Genomic DNA, 24,927 nt, shown 5'->3' on the forward strand with positions numbered 1-24,927 from the left:
TACCAATCCCTCGGCCAACTCTAACGACATCACCCCCTCTCAAGCACTCTGCGACTCCCTAGCCTCATTCTTCCACAACAAAATTGCAGACATCCACAACAGCTTCGACAACCAACCCGGAGACCAACCCACCCAACCATCTGCTGAACCTCCACCCCCCTCGAACATACTTAATGACTGGAACCCAATCTCCACTGAGGACACCATCCGCCTGATGAACTCCATCCACTTAGGATCCCCCACAGACCCATGCCCTCACCACATCTTCAACAAAGCACATCTTCATAGCACCGCACCTCCGAGACGTCATCAACTGCTCCTTCAAATCCGCTACCTTCCCGGAAAGCTGGAAACACGCTGAACTCAGCGCCCTTCTGAAAAAACCCACAGCGGACCCCACCGAACTCAAAAATTACCGCCCCATCTCGCTCCTTTCATTCCCGGCCAAAGTCATCGAGAAAGCCGTCAACAACCAGCTCGCCGCCTTCCTCAAAGCCAACAAATCCCTCGACTCCTCACAGTCCGGCTTCCGAGCAAAACACAGCACTGAGACCGCCCTCATCGCAGCAACAGACGACATTCGAACTCTACTGGACAATAGAGACACAGTCGCCCTCATCCTCCTCGACCTCTCCGCAGCCTTCGACACAGTCTGCCATAGCACCCTTCTACAGCACCTCAGAAACATCGGAATCCAAGGAAAAGCACTGGAATGGATCACCTCGTTCCTCACCGGAAGAACTCAGAGAGTCCGCCTCCCACCATTCAAGTCAGAGGCCACTGAAGTCATCTGCAGCGTACCACAAGGATCCTCACTCAGCCCCACCCTTTTCAATGTGTACATGAGCCCCCTCGCGGCCATCGCCCGCCAACACAACCTCAACATCATCTCCTACGCGGATGACACTCAACTGATCCTATCACTCACCAATGACCCTAGCACCGCCAAAACGAACCTACACGAAGGAATGAAAGAAGTAGCCGAATGGATGAAACACAGCCGTCTGAAACTGAACTCAGATAAAACTGAAGTCCTCATCTTAGGTACCTTCCCCTCCGCATGGGACGACTCTTGGTGGCCAGAAGCCCTTGGAAAAGCACCCACCCCGACAGACCACGCACGGAACCTGGGCGTCATCCTGGATTCCTCACTTTCAATGAACAGACAAGTCAACGCCGTCTCCTCATCCTGCTTCAACATTCTTCGCATGCTCAAAAACAACATTTCGTTGGATCCCCACCGAAACTAGGAAAACGGTCACCCACGCTCTGGTCACGAGCCGACTGGACTATGGAAACACCCTCTACGCCGGGACTACCGCTAAACTCCAGAAAAAACTCCAACGAATCCAAAACGCCTCAGCCAGGCTCATATTAGACATCCCGCGTAAAGAACATATCTCTGGTCACCTGAAAAACCTCCACTGGCTTCCCGTCAATAAGAGGATCACTTTCCGGCTCCTAACCCACGCACACAAAGCACTCTACGAAATTGGACCAAAATGCCTCAACACACGACTGTCCTTCTACGCCCCCTCCCGCCAGCTTCGATCCTCCAACCAAGCCCTTGCCACTGTACCTCGCATCAACAAGACCACCATGGGAGGTAGATCCTTCTCCTACCTGGCAGCTAAAACCTGGAACTCACTTCCCACTTACCTTCGCCTTACCCAGAACCACCTAGCATTCAGAAAGCAACTTAAAACGTGGATATTTGACAAGTAATTCCCCACCCCTCCTTAAGCGCCTTGAGACCCTCTGGGTATGTAGTGCGCTATATAAATTCTCTGACTTGACTTGACTTGACAACACAAGGGACCTAGCAATCTGAAGTAAAAGTACACAATTCCAAAACTTCCACACTCTCCTTAAAAAAAGAACTCACTCATGCGTCCAGGGAAACACACCATTCATCCACACACACCCTCTCCTCGGATCGGTAAGGCAGTTTCTACCACCCCGGACTTCTCAACCTGACCACATGTGACACAGGTACCAAACTCTGGAAGCAGGGCGGGGGACAAATGTACTGAACACAATTATCAAATGACACTCTTCAGGAGAAGAAACAATGGAATTTTACCAAAAACAATAATCACCAAAATGCGGTTATCTAAAAATATAGAGCTTTGAAGTGTGGCCTGTCGCTACTGTGGTACAACGCAAACACAAATCCTTATCCCATCGCTTGCCGCCAATGTTGGAAACGGGATCCCTGGCTGGCCAGGGCTTTCGCCAAAGTCAGTCAGAGACCACCACTCCCAAGTCAGGGCAAGGGAGTTACACGCCAAGATAACCCCTACTCGCCCTCTAGGTAACGTGGCGCGAGCAGCAAGGCTAAACTTGGAGGCGATGTAAGTTAAGTATTTGCGCACGCACCCCAGCAACAACAACCAAAGGCCCACCACAAAGGAAAACTCCACACAAGGTTATATAAAAATAGCCTTTGTATTATAATAAATATACATCAGATAAAACACACATCTTGTTACACTGTGCCAACAGGCACGGGCGGAATTTACAAGGGATATTTGTACAGGACAGGGCCACTTGGACCACTGTCAAGGGTATCAGCACTTTTAGAAGCAATACTTTCAGAAATAGCACTTTAGAAAGTAAAATCAGTGTAGCACACAATATAAACATAGAGCACACAACCAGTAATCACTGGTAACAGGACCTCACTAGCACCACCTGTACTAGGGAGAAAACAACCACCTACACATCACAATACCTGTAGGGGTGTAAAAACAAAACACATGATGCATTAACATTCAGAGGTATAGCAATAACATTGCGCAAAACTTAAATCAGTCACCACCTGTGACAGTCCCTGTGTCCCAATGTCAGGGCCTAAACGTAGCAGTTGCCCACAAAGTGCTGGGCAACTGGTGCAGGGAAAGTTAGGGCAACGTTGGAGCCTCTCTGGCTCAAGAACCACCACTGTGGCACTGCGGAGCCTCTCTGGGCTCCTGGACAAGGAATGGTGCCCTGAGCCTCTCTCAGGCTCTCTACAAGAATGGGCAATGAGCCTCTCTGGGCTCCAAATCGAGGGAATGGCACAAAGAGCCTCAGCGCTCTAAACCATGCAAATGCCCCCAGAGCCTCTCTGGACTCTCTAAGCAAAGGTGCAGCCTCACTGGGCTGTGGGGTCCCTCACGGGGGACCCAGGAACACTTGGCGCGCCTAGAGCCTCTCTCATGGCTCTAGGCACAAATGTGGGGCGTTGGAGTCCCTCACGGGGGACTCTGCACTTAACGGAACTGCCCCCAGACTGGTGGAGCCTCTCGGGGCTCAAGCGACAATGCAATGCCCCCGGTGGTCGCGCTACAGAGAGGGGGCGGGGCGGACACCGGCAATGTGTCCCGACGCCCCCCTCTTCTCTCCGCAAGCACCTGCACTCACCGGGTTCTGGCGGCCGCTCCTCGGGTCTCCCGGCTCCTTCTCCCGGGGCTCCTCTCTCCACTCGGGGAGCCTCGGGGACACGGCCGGCAGCTTCACTTCTTCGCCGCCTGGCCTCGTCACGCAGCAATCCGCCTGACTTCCTCTGGGGCAGCCAATGGCAGCGCGGCCCTGGGGGTATGGAGGCGGGACATCTGGGTCGCAGCGGGCAGCGCGGCGGCTCGCTTTAGATAGGCAGGCGGGGTCCCAGAATCCGAGGAGTGGGCTCCCTCGTGATCAATTAAGGAAGCGGGCAAAATAAAGCGGCAATGAGCGGGGTGGCACCGCGCCGCCAAATCACCACACGGGGCGATCAGATGCCGGGTGGGCACCGGCTGTGCACACCAAGCGCTAGCAGCGCTAGCAACAAAGGGCAGGCGCTCCCAAGCGCCTCCAGGACAAAATACAGCGCTCACAGCGCTAGGGGCAAAATCAAGCGCTTTCAAGCGCTCGGCAGGGATTTCAGCGCTCCCCAGCGCTGAAGGGCAGAGAGCAGCGCTCTCAGGCTGCAGGCAAGGAGTCCTCAGTGCTCCCCAGCACTGGAGGACAGGACAAGGCTCCAGCAGGGGCTGGAGGCAGGCAGGGGGGGCAAGGCTGGGCCAGAGCCAGTACACTGGGTCTCCAGGCAGGGAGACACCCCAAGTGGCGGTCCTCCTGGCCCCAGCAGCAGCAACAGCCCCCTCTGGCAGGATCCAAAAGCAGAACATTTTCTAAGGGGACACAGTCCCTTCTTATACTAACAAATCCTTTGTTTCAGGGTGCAGGGTGGGGGGAAAACCAGTTGCAGCTGGCTTTGGAGCACTCTTGATGGCCCAACCACCCATTTCTTTCACTGGGGAGGCTAGGGTCGTTAGACACACCACAGGGGGGCGGAGCCAGCATTGTGTGGGGAAAACCCAGCCCATCCAGGACACAGGTACACTCCTCCCACACATCACTCATGCTAATCTCACACTCACCACCGGGCAGACCCATCCAGACTTCCTGGAGCCTGGCATGCCAGCCAGCTCCAGCCAATCACGCTCCAGCACCCTCACTGCACACATATCTCAATGTCCAGAAGTAGCACTTCCCTTCTAGACACATACATGCCGCAGACACCATCTCGCAGCATTCACTCTCACGAGTTTACACATACTAAACTTGAGCCTGCACTCCCCACGCATCAGGAACTACCAGGGACACACACATTCCCCATGCATTTCTATGGGAGGGCAGGCCAGCCATACTACACGCACGCACTTTCACTCTGGGACTCAGGGGAAAGTGCGCAGAGACCCAAAAATCACTGACACAGGGTCACACATAAGGCAAAAAGTCTAGGGGTGAACCTGCCAGAAGGGCCAAGTCCAACAACCCCATTTCTACTCCCCAACATGTAGAGGAACTTCAAACCTGAATTATCTGTCTATAAAGAACCCCCCACAACCACACAGCGCAGTTTTACACAATAAATGCTTAGAGCTATGGGGGTCACTGTACTGTGGAGCTGGTGGTGGGAGACCTTTATGGTGTTGATCACCACTAAGAGACCACACTCGTATTGATTACAAGGCGAGCTCGGCGGGGACGCCAGGGGTTTTTCCTTAAGCCGCGTGCATCCTACAGAAATTGTAAAGGCAAGTACAGCTGCAGAAATGAGAAGGGGTGATTTTTGACTTGCATACTTTTTGCAAAAACACTAATACAGCAAAGCTGAAAAGCCACCCAAAACAAACAGAATTGCTTTAACTAAAACGAGGGCGAGACCTGTTGCATTTTCAATGCTTGTTAGTAAAGCCATTATGGAGCTGTGGAGTTCATAATGTCCAACACCCAGACCATATACTTTTTATGGCTTTACTACACTTACAATGTCTGAGGATGGGCTTAGACACTGTAGGGGTACAGGGCTCATGCCACTGTACCCTCACCTGTGGGCTAGGACACCCTGCTTGAGGGTGACTTACCTGGGCCTTAGGCAATTAGTTGCATGCATGGCAGACAGAGATGTGTGCTATGTCGACTCTTCACTTTTCTCTGCATCAAAATATGCAGTCTGCAATGGCAATGTGATGGTGTTAAGGTACAGGGCCTCTAAGGGTGGCACAATAGGTACTGCAGCCCTTAGAGGTCTTCCCTGGTCACAGTGCCCTTAGTACCCATGATACCTTTTACACAAGGCTTACCTGTGCCACGGAGGTGCCAATTGTGGGTACAGAGGTACAGTTTTGGTAAAGAATACAGGTCCTGGAAACCTGATTGGCAGGGACACAGGGCACATCATGTCAGGTTGCATCAGATGTCAGGTAAAAAGTGGGGGTAAACATGCAAAAGTGGCACTTTTCAACACCTGCTCCACTGGGTACAGTGTTCTTCCATGTGCCTCATTGAAGCAGACTTACCATGGCATTGTAGGATTGCTCAGCAGTGCCAAAAACCATGGAAGGTTGGGATACGATGAGTCTCCTAGATGGACATCAGGCAGAAGTGCAACAATTAGTTATCCACTTTCGGATTACCTGACATTCACCAGAAGGTAACCTTACCAGGTCACAGAAAGGGCCTCTTGGATCGCATTTTTCAATTAAGAAATAGCTCTGCAGTACAGTATTGTACGATGCGATTTTATAATGTGCATAGGAAGCACTGTAAGATTTAAGATAACAGACCTTACGAAAAAAACGTTAAATACCCTATTGGAAATAATGCAGCTGTATATGTGGTGTTGCTTTGATTTATCTGAATAATGATACAACACATTTTCCTAACAAAGACAGAATCATTATTTTCATCATGTTTGAATTACGTTTAAATATGAAAGGATATTCTCATGGTGCCAAACAAAAGCCCTATCCACTCCATCAATCATGGCATTGATATTATCTGGACAGCACTTTCACCTCTTTGGTACTTGAATCAAAATAGCTGATGGGTGACCAGATAACTTTAGCATAAAAGATATCTCCCCTGCAGGCTGAAGAGAACAGACGGGCTCCAAAATATCCAAAGCTTCCCCAGAGATGAGGTATTTGGTGGAGTGGTGACAGGGCCGTACTGGCAGTAGCAGGCACCAATAGGGTGACCAACCGTCCGTAAATTTCACGGACTGCACGTTATTTGGGCCTCTTGTCCGTTGTCCGTCAGGAAATCTTTCACGGACGCCTTTTGTCCGTAATTCTGGGCATTGGTGCAAGCTATCCCCTCCGCAAGCAGCCTGAGAGTTCTCCAACTCTCACTGCAGGGGCCAGATCGCACTGCTGTGAACTGAAGAGCCTGCAGCAGATCCTCCCGGAACAGATTGCTATTGGCCATTATCATTCTGTTGTCTGCCTGATTATCAAACACAGAATGACAATGGGACTCTCTGTACAGATAGGCATTTGCTGGGCCTCCTCCTGCCAGAGGTCTTCATACAGTGAGGCGTGCCCCACTTGGGGTCTGTGACTGCATTCCCAGGGGGTGTGCAAATGCCTTAGCAAAGAAGTGTATATGAAGACGGTCTGGAAGTGTGGCCTTCTTTATTGGCGCAATTCCAGGCTGTTTTCATTTGCAGACTTGAAGTTTAAAGTATACAAATCGTGCTATGGGGGCTGGGGTCATTGAGAGTGGTGGCAGGGTCAAAGAGGTGGCTGAGAAGAACAAACTGTTCTGTAAGGACTTTGTTATTTCATATGCAGTTACGAAGGCAAAAAAGTAACCCACACACAATAAAAGAAAAAATAAATTCATGTTTAAACATCGTGTTATTCTGGCAAATCCCTTGATCTCCGGTGCCTACAAACTAATGTGACCTTGTGTAATATAATAGGCGCTCATGGCATTCTGCTTTTGCTCAGAAACTAGTGATAAATGAAGGTGTACAAAGGTATTAATGTAAGATGTCTGATATTTTTTACAAGATACTTCTATGTCACACCAGTAGGTACACTGAAAAAAACCTGGAAGGGTCCAGAAATATTCAAATAAAAAAAAAAATTGGTATAACATACATTATATTCGTGAACAGTGTGCCAAATTCAACAAATGCATATGCCAGGGTCAGTTCACCCAAACTGATTTAAGTGTTCCTGAGCGTCTGCATGATGCTGGTGTCTCATCCCTCGCACAAGGGACAGGATTCCTCTCCGTTCATAACAAGTTATGCAGCCTGCAATAGATGTACTCAAAACACATCTTTGATATACCTGGCTCTGGTCTAATACGACTGAGGTAGTTGAGCCTGTGGATGAGTGTTCTCAAGTACATTTTAAAAACTTAGAATCTGGGGTCAGTTTTTCATTATTCGCCATAGTCCTTTCCCGATGCTGCAAAAGTGCTCCATTTTCCAAAGTCTTTTGCCTTCATTTTATTAGGGAATTTTGCCGAAGTGTACACCACACCCAGAGCAGGAAAGGTGTCTTATTTTTTTTTTTTTAGACTAGCTGGGCTGCCTGCTCGTCTGCCACTGTAAAATGCTGACTCAGCAAATCTAGGAGTCATTAACAAAGGTTTTCCAAACATTTGCCCATTTTCACATGTTATAAGTAGATATGATTTTAATTTATGGTTTGCGACGGTGAGAGGTATGCATGTTTGTGTTATCTTAGCAACTTGTGATGTCATACGATTTATGTAAGTAGCTACTCTGTGCATATGATGTGGCATGTGTGCATGATGGTCTGTGTGTGTGTGTGTGTGTGTGAGGGTGCATCTTTATGTGATTATGTATGATGTAGGGTGACTAACCATCCATAAATTTCACGGTCCGTCTGTAATTTGGACCTCACTTCCGTTGTCTGTGAGGATTCCTTTTTACGGATGCCTTGTATCCGTAATTATAGGCATTGCAGATAACAGCAACTGTATGAAGCCTCAGCTCCCTGATGGGGCCGCCTTGTCCTCCTCCTCGGAGCACAAGAGCAGCGCCAGCTGCCCATTGTCATTCTGTATGCTGGCTGATTGCCACCTACAGAATGACAATGGTCCAGTCTAGGCTGGTAAAGCATGTGGTGGGCCTCCCCCAGGCTCTGTCTAGGGCAGGGCATTCTGTAAGACAGAAGAAATGTGCAAAAACGCCAATGTATCTACATGAGAACCCAGCTCAACAAAAGGAGCTGGTGAAAGAAGTTAAAAAGAAGGGGCTAAAGTTCTTTCACAGTCTCGTCATTTTAGAACTGAAGCATTTTCAATATTATATTCAAAGAAGCCATGATTGCTACTTTTTTATTTTATGCAACTAACAACCATTGACAAAGCCAATAGTTCTGGCTTGTTGCAGGTGTAACATTACTTGTTGTTATATATCTGGATACAATGACAGAAGAGGCAATATACCAGTCAGGCAGCACACTATGCTAAACACAGATTTTTAGCTTACATGTTTTAAGCCACGCCCTTAATCACATCGAACACCCTCTTTGGTGAGACCCCCCGGTATTTTCATCCTACTTAAAGCCCTGGAAAGAACGGCATGTCACAGTCACCTCAGGGCCTGGCACTGTGCATCACGCATGACCCATGAATTTCATGTTTTCAGATTTCTTATGTGCAGGGGCATAGGGAACCCTACCTCCACCCATTGCTTTAGGAACTACAGCAAGGCAGAAATTCTTGATGGGCCTCTTCTGTCGGCAACTCTGCAGACAAAGGCTCAGCTCATAATTAATATGAAAAGGGGGGCAAGTGAGTAAATGAAGGAATGGGTGGATGGCTGGATAGATTAGTGAATGGGTGAATGGATGGATAATGAGAGAAAGGATGCATGGATGAGTGGGTGGAAGGATGGATGAGCAAAACAGTAAAAAGATGTATATATGGGTGGAAGGGTAGATCGATGGGTAAAAGGGTGGATGGATGAGTGAAAGGATGGATGGATGAGTGAACGGGTGGGTGATGGGTGAGTTAATGGGTGGATGGATGAGTGAAATGATGGATGGATTGATAAGTAAAAGGGTGAAAGGCTGGACAGATGAGTGAGCGGGTGGATGTAAGGATGGATGAGGGAATGAAAGGGAGGGTAGATGGACAAATGGATGGATAGATGAGTAAAGGAGTGAAAGGGTGGATGGATGACTGATAGGGTCAATGGATGGATTCATGAGTGGATGAGTAGATGAATGGGTGGAAGGAAGTATGGCTAAGTGAAAGGGTCGATGGAGAGAGAAAGGGAGGATGGATTGATGACTGAAAGGGTGAATGGGTGGAAGGATTAGTAACTGGGTGGATGGATGAGTGAGTGAAAAGATGGCTGGATGGGTAAAATGATAAAAGGCTGGATGGATGAGTGAATGGATGGGTGGAAGATTGGATGGATGAGTGTACTGATGGATAGGGTGAAAGAATGAATGCATGGATGGATAATGGATGGATGAGTGAAAGGAGGGATGGATGAGTGAAATGATTGATAGAAGGATACATGATGGATAGGTTTGCAAATTATTGAATATGTTTGGATATGGATGGGCTTAATTATATTCTTTTGTGCTCCTCTGATGTGTCTGAAAAACTTACCTTTTGTCCTAAAGTTTTGTTCTGAATTTTGGCCTCCTGTCCTGAATTTCTGTCCTGAATTTCGACCCTTTGTCCTGAATTTTTACACTCACCATCCTGAATTTGCACCCATGTCAGTTGGTCACCCTAGGCACCAAGCATTTTCCCAGTAGGCCGCAAGGGTGAGGGCGGGTGTTGGACCGGTGGGGGCCGTTTTTGGTACAGGGCGCTGCAATATCGGCCCCCCTGTATCAAAATACCAAAAGCAACAGCAGGAATCCTGCAGTGTTTCCCACCAGCGTCGCACAGCCCAACCCCGCCCCTTCCCTCTACCAGTCCGACATAAGTACAAGGGCTGGTTTGCGTTCCCAGTACGGCCCTGGGTAGCTCTACCCCACATGCCCCATTAAAGGCTGTGAACTGGCAGGGAACAGCGAGTGGTCTGCACCACTGTGACCTCGACCCCATCTCTATGACGACACAAGGTCCCCTCACAACACCTTCAGGGTCCCTGAAACAACCATCCCCCAACTTGCTATCTTCATGCCCCCTGCTCTTCTAGAGTCTTACAAGCTCTTCTGTGACACAAAGCATGGCGGCCAACAGGAAAAAGGCTTCCAGAGCCTCCATTAGGGATTGTCAAGTGCCTCACAGTCACGTGGAGGGGGCCCTCAGACCTCGCCATCCAAAACATATAAGGGCCCACATCCCCAAGCACCAGCCACCAAAACAAATATCCAAACATTAATGACGGAATACCGCAAAGATGCAACCAACGTCTCTCCGCCGAGACTTCACTAGAGCCCTGTCTGACCTTGGTCACTCTCTGCATCAAACAGAATCACAATTAGAACATGTAGAAACCATTGTGTATTCCCCCAATATGTGTTAATCTCAAAGTAGAGTTGTAAAAAGAAATGTTTAGAATAGAATGTTTAAAAACATGCATACATAGTCTCTCTTTCTTAAAATGACCTAAAGCATGCAAAGAAGAACATGTTTTCTTTCTGCCACTGGTCATTCATAAAAATATAAACCAGGAAGGAAACAATAGCTTTCATTTTCGTTATTTAAACAGAATTTATAATTATGCTTGATGACCTGCCTTTCACTTTGACTGCTGGATCTGGCAGCTATCATTGTGATGTGAGAACTCAGCTGGCAATAGCTTATTACAGTTGAGTCGCAAAATCATTTCTTTATTTAGGGAGACTAGAGACATCACAAGTCATCTGCAATATGGGAATTAGAGACAGACTTTTACACAGGGATTGCAGGCTCCCATGAATTATATATCGGATAAAATACCCCTACCGTACATTACAAGGGTATTGCGTGTCCCATGACATATAGCGGGACAAGGTCACAAGCTGAGGGCCTTCATGTTGTCATGGAATCCAAGTTGACATGAAATATCCTTATATTAACTTGCAATAACCTTATAATGTAAGGCAGGGACTACCTTATTCCTTATAATATTATGTCTACTTTTGGTTTTTGTATTGGGATTGAAAAGTATAGCAAGTTTATTAAAGCAGTATTTGTTTATTACTTTACAATGTTTTAACTGGCAAACTTGAAACCAGATAATTTGAACATTAAAGTGTTGAGTCAGAGTTTGAATCATATGTAATTCATTTACACTTTTTGGGTGTTTCAGATGTAGTTGATTGCTTATACATATTTATTGATATATTTCAATTGTTAAAATTGCATTGGTGCCCAAAAATTGTGTGTATCGTGCATGTCTTTATAATTGAGACGTCTTCAGTGTTTGGGCTGGGGGTTTCTGGTTTAGGATGTGCGATGGAACCAACATGAGTAGTCTTGTTTGAAATTCATGTTGAATGCCAAGTCGAATGGTGAATCATCAATTTAAATACAGAGTGGTCTGTGGCTTTTGCATTTCAGGTAAGTTGTTAAAGGTCTCCGTCTAGTTTATCTGGTGTGCTGTACACTTGTTTTTATTCGTCATATGTTTTTAGGATTTTCCCCAGTACTGGTTTTTGCTTGCTGTTCTGAGTATTCCAAGTCCTTTTCTCCATTGATCCAAATTTTTAGGGTTATCTCCCCAAAGTAAGTCATATATTTATTTTGTTCCATAGATAAAAGTATGCAACAGTTAAAAATAATACGTTTAAAAAACTTGTGGGGTTATCTACAAAAAGAGTGTCTGCTGTGTTGAGTTTTTTTGTTGGTGTCATCTGTAACTGCTTCTAACTTGTTTGATTGATTTCCCTTGCTTCCTTTTATTAAGAATTTCAGTTTTGCTAAAAGTGATTGTTTTGTGAGGAGAAAATCTTTGCTATTACTATAGAATATTGTGTTTTGATAATAGTGTTCATTAAAGGAGCGAGCTATGCTGCCTAGGATATATACCCTAATGTGTGTGGTTTGTTTCTATGCAATGAAGGTTTGCTGTTCCTCAACAGGGTGATGCCTAGAAAATGAACAGACGGCTGACCCACCAATACCATGGAATATAGTATGGAAGTCAGGCACTGTTAAAGTGAAGGGATCAAGGGGGATCCTGCTCTGTCGGAACTAGGGTCCTCACACACCCAGCAAGCTAGGTGTCATGTTTCATCATTTGGACCTGCTCCTTGTTGGGTCGGCGCAGCAATACCCAACGGGCTCCCATAAAGGGGCTCTTTATCGGAGGTCTTTTGTTCCTTTCCGTATGATGAAGTGGGGGTGTGTGGCCCGTGAAGAGTAGATACGGTGAAGTGTATGGTCAAAACAAGTAGGATAATCCAAATAAAACTTTTATTCAGGTTGGTTATCCCCTTCACTAAAAACGTGTAGAGTGGCAGCTTTCCTGACTTCTAGGTACAGTACAAGCTATGCTCATCTCCTAAGGTCAACATGTTTCTTGCCTGGTGGTTCTAGTAATCCGTCTCAATTCTTAAGGACATACTCTATGTGAAGTGAATCTATCTACACTCAGTGGTGGGGCTAGAAGCTGCCTTCCAAACGTAGTCACTATGATAATGATATTCAATAGTGCGGTTCATAGATCTAAAGAGAGGGATATATAACACAATATACAAGTTAGCACCCTTGATGTAATTACATGGTGTACTTAGGGGGTCATTACGATGGAGGATTTTCCGCATCCTCCGGGCCGGCGGAAGCCACCGCCGGCCCGGAAGATGCGGAAAATCCTCTGCGGACCCACCAGGACCCACCGCCACATTAGGATGGCTGGTGGGTCATGGTTTAGGTCCGCAGCTTTTCCGCCGCGGCTGGCTTACAACCGCGGCGGAAAAGCACTAAAATGGTGACGGTGTCTCTCAGACACCGTCAGCCAAATTAGGATGTGCTTTTGAACATGCTTTTCCGCGGCGGCTTTTCCGCCGTGGAAAAGCATGTGTAACTGCACTGCGGGGGCCCGTTGCGGGCCCCCTAGGTGTAGTGGGGGGTGCACATGGGGGGTACCTATGGTACCCCCCTGCATTTGCGTGCACAATGCAGCAGGCACCGCACGGTGCCTGCCGCTTTGTGCACGCAAATGCTGTGCATGCTTTTTTAACATTGCTGCGGGTGCAGCTTGAAGCTCCACCCGCCGCAATGTTAAAATAGAGGATGTGACCGCCACCCTGGCGGTCACATCCTAATCTGCACAGAGGGAACGCCGCAGCCCATGCGGACGTTCCCTCATGCTCTGGGGTCGCGGACGGACTCAAGTCCGTCCGTGATCGTAATGACCCCCTTAGTGTGGTTTGTTGCCATCTTCTCTTTTTACTGCTGGTAAAAATGTTGATTTTTTTTTAAAGAGTTTTATATAGTGCAAACTAGACCCAAGACATCAGGTATCAGAGCGCTTTACATGAGCACCAGTTTCGTTACAGAAGGACAAATTACATTTTTTGTTAGGCACGGGGAGATTACGTGATTTGCCCAGAATCACAGGATGTTGAGCGTCGTTGACGAGACTTGAACCCGGTTTCGAGGTCGACAGCTCTAGCCGTAAGACTATATCCTCTCCCCCTGATAATATGTCTAGCTGTGAGTGTAGGATTTCTGTGTTGTGTTGTGTTTTTAGCCATATTGTGAATGTAGCAGTCACCATTGTTGTGACGAAAAATGTTTAATATGTTGTTGAAGTGTGTTGTATGTGGTTTTATTACTTTGCTGTGAATATTTTTACTGAGGCAGATTTATTGAACAATACTTTTAGATGTCTGACAGATTATTCCTATATCAAAGGAATAAACCATCTAGACTCTTTTAGTCAGTAGCTTTCCGTATATATAGCTCTTTATTGGTATATGGAAATACGCTTTTTCCCACAAGCATGTTTCTTTCAATCAATTGAAAAGCTGTCTTTCAATTTAGCTATTCGGTTGAACTGCAGGAAGCCCACATTACAGGCCTCCAGGTCTGTCTGCTTCCTCACTTTACTACTTAGGAAACAGGTTTCACTTTCAACTGCAGGTAGAAGTCAGTTGAAAATTATTTTATAGTCTGACATCTACTCTAGTAAATTATTTGTTTGGTATTTTAGCAATAGTGTAGTTATTGGGACAATCGGCTATAAATCTTGAGTTTAATTTTATTGTGTAGTGTCCTGTTGCTCTTTGTAAAGCTGTTCTTCATTTTATCTTGATGACGGGCCTCTTTCACTGTGTTTATTTACTTACCTAGACGTAACTTCGCTTTCTTGTAGAGATGGTCCCTTTAAGTAGTGTAGTGACTTGCAAGTTTTATGAGGAAACACTTTTGGCTCCTAACTGACTCTGTAGGGCTGTGATGTAGGTGTCAGAGCACAATGCAATGAAAACTTGTTTTAGAATATGGAGTTTGCAGATACTCACAGGCGAATAAAGACGTGTAATACTAAGCTCCGTGTGTGGCATAGTCATTGCGGGTACTCAGGCTGGGAGGGAAACACCCTTCACCACACAGTGTCTTTACAATGCAGGCACTATAATGAATGCAGTAATTACACGTTCCTTTAGCACGCAATATTTACAAAAAGGGGTGGTGAGGGACAGAGTCTCTGAATTAAGCAGAAAGCTCTCACCCAGTCAAGAGATCAGGGCTAGATCCAACACCGTTTTTTAGCTCACTGCACCATCCCAGTTTCAGAACCTGGCTGTATGCAAATTAGTCTGTTCCTGTCCCAGTGCATGATGGGAACAGGGCAAACCAAACTACAAAAGCCAATTCTTACACTGGGAAGGAAACAAGCTCCCGGGGACCGGTTTCTGGCATTACAGCCGTCTTCGGCCCGGTTTGCTTGAATCCTGATGGTGCAATGAGCAAGGGTCTCACATCTGAGAATACCCTTCCACGCTTAGGGTGGACAAAAATATTTACAAAAAGGGGTGGTGAGGGACAGAGTCTCTGAATTAAGCAGAAAGCTCTCACCCAGTCAAGAGATCAGGGCTAGATCCAACACCGTTTTTTAGCTCACTGCACCATCCCAGTTTCAGAACCTGGCTGTATGCAAATTAGTCTGTTCCTGTCCCAGTGCATGATGGGAACAGGGCAAACCAAACTACAAAAGCCAATTCTTACACTGGGAAGGAAACAAGCTCCCGGGGACCGGTTTCTGGCATTACAGCCGTCTTCGGCCCGGTTTGCTTGAATCCTGATGGTGCAATGAGCAAGGGTCTCACATCTGAGAATACCCTTCCACGCTTAGGGTGGACAAAAATATTTACAAAAAGGGGTGGTGAGGGACAGAGTCTCTGAATTAAGCAGAAAGCTCTCACCCAGTCAAGAGATCAGGGCTAGATCCAACACCGTTTTTTAGCTCACTGCACCATCCCAGTTTCAGAACCTGGCTGTATGCAAATTAGTCTGTTCCTGTCCCAGTGCATGATGGGAACAGGGCAAACCAAACTACAAAAGCCAATTCTTACACTGGGAAGGAAACAAGCTCCCGGGGACCGGTTTCTGGCATTACAGCCGTCTTCGGCCCGGTTTGCTTGAATCCTGATGGTGCAATGAGCAAGGGTCTCACATCTGAGAATACCCTTCCACGCTTAGGGTGGACAAAAATATTTACAAAAAGGGGTGGTGAGGGACAGAGTCTCTGAATTAAGCAGAAAGCTCTCACCCAGTCAAGAGATCAGGGCTAGATCCAACACCGTTTTTTAGCTCACTGCACCATCCCAGTTTCAGAACCTGGCTGTATGCAAATTAGTCTGTTCCTGTCCCAGTGCATGATGGGAACAGGGCAAACCAAACTACAAAAGCCAATTCTTACACTGGGAAGGAAACAAGCTCCCGGGGACCGGTTTCTGGCATTACAGCCGTCTTCGGCCCGGTTTGCTTGAATCCTGATGGTGCAATGAGCAAGGGTCTCACATCTGAGAATACCCTTCCACGCTTAGGGTGGACAAAAATATTTACAAAAAGGGGTGGTGAGGGACAGAGTCTCTGAATTAAGCAGAAAGCTCTCACCCAGTCAAGAGATCAGGGCTAGATCCAACACCGTTTTTTAGCTCACTGCACCATCCCAGTTTCAGAACCTGGCTGTATGCAAATTAGTCTGTTCCTGTCCCAGTGCATGATGGGAACAGGGCAAACCAAACTACAAAAGCCAATTCTTACACTGGGAAGGAAACAAGCTCCCGGGGACCGGTTTCTGGCATTACAGCCGTCTTCGGCCCGGTTTGCTTGAATCCTGATGGTGCAATGAGCAAGGGTCTCACATCTGAGAATACCCTTCCACGCTTAGGGTGGACAAAAATATTTACAAAAAGGGGTGGTGAGGGACAGAGTCTCTGAATTAAGCAGAAAGCTCTCACCCAGTCAAGAGATCAGGGCTAGATCCAACACCGTTTTTTAGCTCACTGCACCATCCCAGTTTCAGAACCTGGCTGTATGCAAATTAGTCTGTTCCTGTCCCAGTGCATGATGGGAACAGGGCAAACCAAACTACAAAAGCCAATTCTTACACTGGGAAGGAAACAAGCTCCCGGGGACCGGTTTCTGGCATTACAGCCGTCTTCGGCCCGGTTTGCTTGAATCCTGATGGTGCAATGAGCAAGGGTCTCACATCTGAGAATACCCTTCCACGCTTAGGGTGGACAAAATTATTTACAAAAAGGGGTGGTGAGGGACAGAGTCTCTGAATTAAGCAGAAAGCTCTCACCCAGTCAAGAGATCAGGGCTAGATCCAACACCGTTTTTTAGCTCACTGCACCATCCCAGTTTCAGAACCTGGCTGTATGCAAATTAGTCTGTTCCTGTCCCAGTGCATGATGGGAACAGGGCAAACCAAACTACAAAAGCCAATTCTTACACTGGGAAGGAAACAAGCTCCCGGGGACCGGTTTCTGGCATTACAGCCGTCTTCGGCCCGGTTTGCTTGAATCCTGATGGTGCAATGAGCAAGGGTCTCACATCTGAGAATACCCTTCCACGCTTAGGGTGGACAAAAATATTTACAAAAAGGGGTGGTGAGGGACAGAGTCTCTGAATTAAGCAGAAAGCTCTCACTCAGTCAAGAGATCAGGGCTAGATCCAACACCATGCCAGAAACCGGTCCCCGGTAGCTTGTCTCCTTTCTGGTGAAGAATTGGCTTGGTAGTTTGGTCTGCCCTGTTCCCATGATGCACTGGGCCAGGGACAGACTAATTTGCATATAGCCAGGTTCTGAGCTGGGATGGGGCAGTGAGATAAATAACGGTGATGGATCAAGCCCTGATCTTTGGACTGGGTAAGAGTGTTCTGTTTAATTCAGACACTCTGTTCATCACCACCCCCTTTTCTGAATCGTTTTTGGCCACTATAGGTGTGGCAGGGTATACTCAGACATGAGTCCCTTTCTCACTGCTCCATCAGGATTCAAGCAAGCCGGGCCGAAGAGGCTGAAATGCCAGAAACCGGTCCCCGGTAGCTTGTCTCCTTTCTGGTGAAGAATTGGCTTGGTAGTTTGGTCTGCCCTGTTCCCATGATGCACTGGGCCAGGGACAGACTAATTTGCATATAGCCAGGTTCTGAGCTGGGATGGGGCAGTGAGATAAATAACGGTGATGGATCAAGCCCTGATCTTTGGACTGGGTAAGAGTGTTCTGTTTAATTCAGACACTCTGTTCATCACCACCCCCTTTTCTGAATCGTTTTTGGCCACTATAGGTGTGGCAGGGTATACTCAGACATGAGTCCCTTTCTCACTGCTCCATCAGGATTCAAGCAAGCCGGGCCGAAGAGGCTGAAATGCCAGAAACCGGTCCCCGGTAGCTTGTCTCCTTTCTGGTGAAGAATTGGCTTGGTAGTTTGGTCTGCCCTGTTCCCATGATGCACTGGGCCAGGGACAGACTAATTTGCATATAGCCAGGTTCTGAGCTGGGATGGGGCAGTGAGATAAATAACGGTGATGGATCAAGCCCTGATCTTTGGACTGGGTAAGAGTGTTCTGTTTAATTCAGACACTCTGTTCATCACCACCCCCTTTTCTGAATCGTTTTTGGCCACTATAGGTGTGGCAGGGTATACTCAGACATGAGTCCCTTTCTCACTGCTCCATCAGGATTCAAGCAAGCCGGGCCGAAGAGGCTGAAATGCCAGAAACCGGTCCCCGGTAGCTTGTCTCCTTTCTGGTGAAGAATTGGCTTGGTAGTTTGGTCTGCCCTGTTCCCATGATGCACTGGGCCAGGGACAGACTAATTTGCATATAGCCAGGTTCTGAGCTGGGATGGGGCAGTGAGATAAATAACGGTGATGGATCAAGCCCTGATCTTTGGACTGGGTAAGAGTGTTCTGTTTAATTCAGACACTCTGTTCATCACCACCCCCTTTTCTGAATCCTTTAGCACGCAAGTCATTACAATGACTTGCTTTAGGAAACGCGTTGTTGGATTTTAAGTCCAAAACCTTTCCTACTGTTTCACAGACTGGAGCTGAAATATTAAATTATACTATTCCAAAATCCATCCATTTCCCGTGCTTATCCCGCTTCCCCACCAGGGCTCGGGCCCCGGGAAAAAAATACAGTGGGGGCGCCCTGCTGGCGCGCCTAAGGCAAGCCTGTCTCCACCCGTCCGCATCTGGATGCTGCCAGCTGCCAGGAAACTCTGCCCGTCGCCATAGAGATAATTCAAAATGCCCCTGCCAAACTTCTTTACCTACTCTAGAGCAGTGCTGGTGGAAATCGGGAATAAGGTTAACAACATTGGGTGCAAAGGGAAAATATCAGTAGAGAATGGCCCTTACCTTGACAAATACTCACAGTGTGATTGGTTTACGACCTATTCATCCCAAACAACAGGTCCCCTTCACCCCCACCCCATACACTATCAAGCACCAAACAATCAGGCGCCTAGGGAGGTAAAGCAGAATGAGGTAGGAAAAGTATGTACTTTACAGGGCATGTACCTCAATGCAAGATCTATCCTAAGCACACAGCTGAAATCTGGGACTAGCTGGATGATATGAAACCTGACATCTGTTTCTTTACAGAAACTTGGCTGCATTAACAAGTCACCCCAACCCTGGCAATCATTTTCCCTGAAGAGTACACAGTGTCTAAACTAGACAGAAGAGGTAAGAAGGGAGGAGGTCTGGCTATTGCCACACGCTTAGCTGTGCACATAAAAATCCTGGACACTGTCTCCACTCCTAGCATGGAGTAAATGGTATTAAGGCTAGAGCGTGCCCATGGCTTAAAGTGGTTGTGTGCCGTAGTGTACCATCTTTCTGGTGAAAACAATACATTTTTCTGTTCTTCACTAATGGAAACCCTTGCTCCCTACACCCTGCAAGCAGACAACTGTCTATTAGTAGGAGATTTTAACCATCATTTAGATACCATCTCTAACTCAGACGCCGCATGCTTAATAGCAGCCATGCAATCGTTAGGAATCTCCCCTAAAGTATTTAGCCCCATGCATATAGCAGGACATACGCTGGACACTATCTTTACTAACATCCAGGACCTAGTAGTAGAACTCCCCTTGACATTAAGCTGGACCGAACATCTGGCTCTAGGATTTTCACTGGAAATTCTTAAACCAGCAATCCAGTCTCAATGTGGCAGGGGTCCTTGGAGATCTTGGAGGAAGGTGACACCAACAGCCTTCAGCTCCCCGTTCACTGCCCCACATTTGATAACTGTGTGGACAATGATGAAGCATTGGAATTTTTGGAGGCCTCGGTGATCCATGCCCTCGATATCATTGCACTGCTCAGGGTTGGCAAGATCTGGGAAAGGGCAATTCCAGCGCCATGGTACACCGAGAGCCTCAGGAAAGAAAAAGCTGCATGCAGAAACAGGGAAAGAAAGTGGAGAAATCCAAAAGGAGAGGGGGAAAAACAAGCCTATAGAACAGCACACAGAGCATATCAAAACAACTGAATTTTTAATTTTGAATTTAATCTTTATTGTTTAGTTAATTAAAACCATAACATGTTTCCTATTCATTTCACAACCACTGTTTAAAAATAAGATTGCATAAAAAAGAAATGTTCAAAAATTTAATTGCAGCAAAAATAAAATCCAAGGAAAACAGAAAAATATAAAACTTTAGATGTCGAAGAATACAGAAACCTGAAACATAATACATTTTAAAATCTTAAATTGCTTTCAGGCGTTTTTCAAAACAACTGCAATATAGCCAGAAGATCGCATCTAGGCACCAGAATTATTGAAGCAAAGAGCTCTCCTAAAGAGCTATTTAAGATCCTTAAGGAGCTCACTAACCCTAGAATAAACAATCTTTCCCTCCCACTGACTCAAAAGCTATGCGACGACTTAGTGATTCATTTTAAGCAAAAGGTTGATAAAATCTATAGCTCCTTGGGCACAGAAGAGGACCTCAGGGTGGTATCACATCTCCCGGAAGATCCTTTTTCTTCCTGCCTGGAGTACTTGTCAGAATCACTGCTTGCAAGTATTGCCCCTATTAGCTCACACTTAGGGGTCGATTAGGATCGCGGACGGAAACGTGTTCCGTCCGCTGAGGAATGTGGCAAGATACTCCGGACCTGTCCGCGGAAAAACCGCAATAGCGATTAGGATAATATATGATTGAAACACCGATCGCGGCGGACGGAGCACACCAAACCCCGTCCGCGGTGGACGGAACCGAAAGAACACCGACCACCGCATACGCACATGACCGCGAGAACATCCACTTCCCCCGCGATACCTGCGTAGTGTCCGTGTCCGCAATTAGGATAACTCCGCAAGTACCCCGGTAGCCACCGCGATCCACGTCCGCTGCGGTACCAATGCTATGAGAAACCGTGCTCCACAGCGGAAGGCCAACACGAACAACATCCCTACCGTCAAACCAATGCCATACATTGCGACGGAAGTTAATACCAAACACAGGAAAATGAACGACCACCCACCTGAAACATCAAAACCAATCACAAGACACAATGACCTACCCCCAAGTACCACATAATGAACACCTGGCAACACACCCACCTAGCACCTGACTGCCAATAACCATTCAGACAGGGCCAAGACACAGACTATAAAATAACTCCCACCCACTCCAGAAATCCTCTGCATCACAGCATAGCTGCTAGCAGGAGACACCACAGAACTTACAGCAAACACAGATATCTTACACATAACCCACACCCAAACACACCCACTACACAAACACCCACCACACCATTCCTACACACCACACACCTGCACCTCCCAATTCACTCAAACCCACACCCCGAGCACCACACACCATGGCACCAAAAAAGAACCCCAAATTCACTGACACCGAGTTAAAGGTTATGGTAGATGAAATAATACGTGTAGAACCCCACTTATTCGGGGCCCTAGTGCAGCAGACCAGCATAGCCAGGAAAAACAACATGTGGGACCGGATAGTCACCAGGGTGAATGCGTCTGGGACCGTCCCGAGGACGAAGCAGGAGATTCAGAGGCGGTGGCATGACCTCAAGACCCGAGTCAAATCCATCTGAGCAAAGAACTATCTCCGGGCAAATCACACAGGCGGTGGAACCCCCCCCGGAGCCCTTACCGCACACCGAGTGGGAGGACAAGGTGCTGAACATCCTGCACCCTGAGACCCTTGATGGACTTGAGGATGGAGAAGAGGCTGGTAAGTACAAACCAAGCACCACGAGCACAACAACATGGTGTGCCTCACACAACTCTGAAGACACATCTCCCAAGCCCCAACCCATGCATGCAGTCCACATACTCACCAACGTCTAAACCACTCCAACAGGCCCCCATGTGCATAGGGATGGCGGTGGTGGTGGGTGGGGTGTGTGAGAGGACAGCAGTACAACTCCCAACAGGCCCCCATGTCCATAGGGATGTCGGTGGTGGTGGGTGGGGTGTGTGAGAGGTCACTAGTCCAACTCCCACCAGGCCCCCATGTGCATAGGGATGGCGGTGGTGGTGGGTGGGGTGTGTGAGGGGATGGCACTACAACTCCCAACAGACCCCCATGTCCATAGGGATGGCGGTGGTGGTGGGTGGGGTGTGTGAGAGGTCACTAGTCCAACTCCCACCAGGCCCCCATGTCCATAGGGATGGCGGGGTTGGTGGGTGGGGTGTGTGAGAGGTCACTAGTCCAACTCCCACCAGGCCCCCATGTGCATAGGGATGGCGGTGGTGGTGTGTGGGGTGTGTGAGGGGACGGCACTACAACTCCCAACAGGCCCCCATGTCCATAGGGATGGCGGTGGTGGTGGGTGGGGTGTGTGAGAGGTCACTAGTCCAACTCCCACCAGGCCCCCATGTGCATAGGGATGGTGGTGGTGGTGGGTGGGGTGTGTGAGAGGTCACCAGTCCAACTCCCACCAGGCCCCCATGTGCATAGGGATGGCAGTGGTGGTGGGTGGGGTGTGTGAGAGGTCACCAGTCCAACTCCCACCAGGCCCCCATGTGCATAGGGATGGCGGTGGTGGTGGGTGGGGTGTGTGAGGGGACGGCACTACAACTCCCAACAGGCCCCCATGTCCATAGGGATGGCGGTGGTGGTGGGTGGGGTGTGTGAGGGGACGGCACTACAACTCCCAACAGGCCCACATGTGCATAGGGATGGCGGTGGTGGTGGGTGGGGTGTGTGAGGGGACGGCACTACAACTCCCACCAGGCCCCCATGTCCATAGGGATGGTGGTGGTGGTGGGTGGGGTGTGTGAGAGGTCACTAGTCCAACTCCCACCAGGCCCCCATGTGCATAGGGATGGCAGTGGTGGTGGGTGGGGTGTGTGAGAGGTCACTAGTCCAACTCCCACCAGGCCCCCATGTGCATAGGGATGGCGGTGGTGGTGGGTGGGGTGTGTGAGAGGACACTAGTCCAACTCCCACCAGGCCCCCATGTGCATAGGGATGGCGGTGGTGGTGGGTGGGGTGTGTGAGGGGACGGCACTACAACTCCCAACAGGCCCCCATGTCCATAGGGATGGCGGTGGTGGTGGGTGGGGTGTGTGAGAGGTCACTAGTCCAACTCCCACCAGGCCCCCATGTCCATAGGGATGGCGGTGGTGGTGGGTGGGGTGTGTGAGAGGTCACTAGTCCAACTCCCACCAGGCCCCCATGTGCATAGGGATGGCGGTGGTGGTGGGTGGGGTGTGTGAGAGGTCACTAGTCCAACTCCCACCAGGCCCCCATGTGCATAGGGATGGCGGTGGTGGTGGGTGGGGTGTGTGAGGGGACGGCACTACAACTCCCAACAGGCCCCCATGTCCATAGGGATGGCGGTGGTGGTGGGTGGGGTGTGTGAGAGGTCACTAGTCCAACTCCCACCAGGCCCCCATGTGCATAGGGATGGCGGTAGTGGTGGGTGGGGTGTGTGAGGGGACGGCAATACAACTCCCAACCGGCCCCAATGTGCATAGGGACGGCAGTGGTGGTGGGTGGGGTGAGTGCTAGTGCCGACTGAATAGTCAACAAAATGAAAATAACACGTAATGCCCACATGACTCATCTTCACATTTTTGTTTTGCAGGTGATCGTAATCTGACAGCTGGAATCACCACCCGGCCTCCAGACTCGCCTCACTCAGGAGTCTCAGGGGATGATTGCCCAGCCAGCTCCGGTGCTGAGGATGGTGCGGGCACAAGCAGGCAGCCAGGGCCATCTGGCTCCCAGGTCACACCAGCACCGACTACTACGGCCTCTGCCATTCCCACAACACTGGCCACTGTGACCTGCACACCCACCACCAGCACCACCACCACCACCTCCATCACCACCAGTACCACCACTCCTGCCCCTGCCACCCTGGCCAACCCACCGCACGACGCCAGGCCTGCGCCATCCCAGCCATGCAGGGAGAGTGTGAGGCAAAGCAGAGATGCAAGGCCACATCCGGCAGGCAAGAGCACAGCACAAAGACGTCCTGAGGAACCACACCCACCCAATGCCGTGCAACAGTCACTGGAAGCACTATCCAGGGTCCAGGAAACCTATGAACGTGGCCAGGCACAGGCAGTCCGTGCCCACCAGGACTCTGTTGAGAACACTGCAATGTTGGGGGCCATTGAGAGGCGGCTTGGCCAACTAGTGGACATATTGACCCTGAACAATACCATGTGGATGGGATGGATAGCCGCCAACACCACCCTCCCCACACCCCCTCAAACAACGCCACGGGCACCAACACCACCGCCACCGCCACCGCCACCTGCGCCCCTGGCGACGGATGTGGTACCAGATCAGCCTGCGCCCCCAGCTGACTTCGTCCCGACTCAAAGACGGAGGGGCCGTCCGAGGCTGGAAGTGGGCGAGAGCAGTGTGGATGCTCCTTCCACACGCTCCAAGAGGAGCCGACAATGACTGTTACACTACCTGAGTCTGCCATTCACCCTGCCAACTATCCGGTCCCACCTAGCCAATCATTGGCACAGGCCTGCTGCACTAGGCAGACACCACCCTATGTGGTGTCAGCACGGACATTTCATCTGCCATAACCGTTAACTCTCGCTCCCCCACCCCTTCACTCATTAGTAAATATGCACCAACACCTATGCACAATCTGTAAATAAATACCACTTACTCACTCAATGATGTGTTGCCTTCATGTTTATTCACATGATTGCATCAGAAACAGACGTTACCAGGTTCAGGGATCCAACTCGTACAGAATCATGCC

The sequence above is a fragment of the Lissotriton vulgaris genome, chromosome 8 (assembly GCF_964263255.1).
Source record: "Lissotriton vulgaris chromosome 8, aLisVul1.2, whole genome shotgun sequence".
NCBI lineage: Eukaryota > Metazoa > Chordata > Amphibia > Caudata > Salamandridae > Lissotriton > Lissotriton vulgaris.